Below are 2,859 nucleotides of genomic sequence, written 5' to 3'. Positions count from 1 at the left end.
ATATTTTTTATTATTAATTTTAATGAACATTTACAGAGATTTTGGATTTCCATTCATTCATTGTTGCTCTTTTCTCCCCGTCCCCCCACCCTCAGTTCGTTCTTCTTTGAAAAGTAAAAGAAAAATTCCTTCGTTTATATTTTTTTTGTAGATGACAGAACTGAGGTTGAGAATGATTCAAACCTCCCTATTTAAGAGGGAAAGAAAATTAAATGCAGTTGTTAAATAGCATTGTACACAGCAAAAGCTGGGTGTGGTATTAGGTGTTTATAGTTCAAATGAAAAGCAAAATCGTTTCTGTTCACATCCTCTCTAAACTCAGTGAAGGGTCAGCTATGCGTTGGTTTTGACTTGATGACAAAGATTAAGTCAGTGAATGATTGAGTTTGTGATTTTTGTGCTTTCCTGTGTTCTGCTAATCATGTGTCTTTGAATGCTAGTAAATGCAGCAGAGAAGAAGTACTAAAGAAATGCACGAGTCTATTCTCATTGAAGTAGTCAGAAAGTATTTCAGAAAAGAAGTTACTCTTGAAAAATGTAGGAATCCAGTTGGAAAATAAAAGTGGAGAAGTTACATGGACAAAGAAGCAAAGTGGGAAAGGCATGTTTAAAAGGCAGCAAGGATGGTCTAAATAGTATACAATTCAGAAATAATGTTGAAATGTCAGTTGACAACATGTTTTCTAGAAAGCCTTGTGAAGATATATTCTTAAGGACCTCTCCAGCATGCTGAAGAACAAGAATCTCCATTTGAAAACTAAGATGTACCTGATCCAATTGATGAACTTGTCAGTTACTTCTTATGAATCTTATAATTGGATAGTGGAAAAAATGACAGAAGGGTAACCAATGCTTTTAAACTATGGTATTGGTGAAGAGTATTGGATATACCATAGACTGAAAATAAAAACTCCAAACAACTCTCATGGGAGAAGAGCAACCAGGATGCTCCTTAAAGGCAAAATTGCTGGAAATTTTGGCTCATATGCTTTGGGCATGTTGTCAGGAGGCACCAGTTCCTGGAGAGAGAAATTATGCTGGCAGTGGGGGAGAGTCAGCAAAAGAAAGGCAGACCCTCAACAAGATGGACTGATACAGTGACTGTAGCAATGGGCTTGAGCATATCAGAGATCACTGGGATGGCTCAGGGCAGGGTAAGGTTCAGATCTGTTATGCATAACGTTGCTATGAATTGTAGTCGACTTTATAACAACATATAAGTTAGTGAAGCCCTAATGTCATAGTGGGTTCAGCATTGAGCTACTACTCAAAAGATGGGCAATTTGAAATCACAAGCCACTTCATGGGAGAAAAATGAGGCAGTCTGCAACCATAAAGATGTAGAACCTCAAAAACTCTAAGGGGTAGTTGTACTATAACATACAGGGCAACTGTGAATTATAATAGACTAAGTGACAGTGGGATTGATATTAAGAAGTCAAGAGTAACTATGTTGTTATGATACTAATTTAACTCCTAAGAAAAGTAAAAAAAGTATAAAGTATAACTGAATCAATAGAAAGAAGGTGGTAATATTTATTGAGTGTCCTTGGTGAGAAAAGACACAACTGGCAACAATGGGAACACAATCTCTGAACTCATCAGACTTACTCTCTAGTTTGAAAGTAATAAAGATGTCATGATATTTTGAATGATCATGTGAGCCACAGCTGTGGGAATAACAATGGAAAGGACAGTTAAAGTTCTAGTTTATTAGAAAGTTTCAAGATAGGTTTAAGTAGTAGCTTATGAACAGATGCATCTTGATAAGATCTGTTGATAAGAGAAGAGTTTTAAGCAATTATAAAAATCATGAAGTCCCTTATTAAGGAATGTATCAACTGCATCAGATGCAGGAAGAAAATGGGTAGTTGGACAACATAGAAAATAGCTTTTGCTGAATAGTTTAGTAGGAGTTAATATTCTTATAATTTAACCCATGAATATTATTAAAACTACTGATTGTGCTATACTTTAGTTGGCTCACACATGCTCATGGGAGATGATTATGCTCATCTTTTCCAAGTTTCATGACATTAGTACTTAGCAAGCAGCCATGGTGAAAATCTTTATGCTATAGTACTTGAAAAATGTCACTAAATTGGAGATTCTTTTCTGGATACTAAATTGTGACTCAGTTTCCCAGCACATGCTAGAATCACATGTTGTATAAGAGAGATCATACTTAGTTACAGATCTAACAATTAACTGAATACATAAATAAATCTATTAAAAGAAAATATTTTTTATTAAAAATAGACTCAAAGTAGTGCACATAGTGTTGTGGAATAGAAGTTTTCAAAGTAAGGATTAGCTAAATATCAAATATGGCAGAAGGACTAAGTAGAATATTAAATACATAGTAGTTTGTATTTGTAAGTAGGACATCATTGGGAGAGTAGCCTCAGTAGAATGGAAGGGACCAGACATCCATGACTAAGAAATAGATTTAAGGCCAAAAAGAAAGAAACAGTGAGTGTTGGGTGGTTTTTTTATTTTTTAAATACAGTAATAAAATGAAGCCCAGTGGATGAGGAACTGGAAGAATAGAAGAGATGAGGTGTTCGAGAAATCTGAGGACTGTTTAAAAACTGTGGGAAATGATCCAGGGAAAGAAGAGAGATTACAGGTAGAAAACTACTTAAAAATAAGAAGAGATTTATAGAGAAAACTGTTTAAAAGGGATATATGGCCCCCACAGGCTGCTCTGAAAAGCCATCTTTGCATTGTTCCCGGGTCAGGGTCAGGCTCCTCGCTTGCCGCTGCACGGCTCCGGCTCCGGCTCCGGCTCCGGCTCCGGCTCCGGCTCCGGCTCCGGCTCCGGCTCCGGCTCCGGCTCCGGCTCCGGCTCCGGCTCCG

General features: G+C 37.1%; 1 protein-coding gene across 3 annotated transcripts in view; it reads left to right on the top strand.

The window, feature by feature from the left end:
* Positions 1-2,859, top strand: part of ANK2 (ankyrin 2, neuronal) — an 843,213-nt gene that overhangs the window by 777,763 nt on the left and 62,591 nt on the right. The window lies entirely within an intron of this gene.

The sequence above is a fragment of the Elephantulus edwardii genome, unplaced genomic scaffold (assembly GCF_000299155.1).
Source record: "Elephantulus edwardii isolate Elephantulus edwardi_28Jun2011 unplaced genomic scaffold, EleEdw1.0 scaffold00012, whole genome shotgun sequence".
Lineage (NCBI taxonomy): Eukaryota > Metazoa > Chordata > Mammalia > Macroscelidea > Macroscelididae > Elephantulus > Elephantulus edwardii.
The sequence above is the reverse complement of the archived record's forward strand: the minus strand, read 5'-3'. Positions and strand labels throughout refer to the sequence as shown.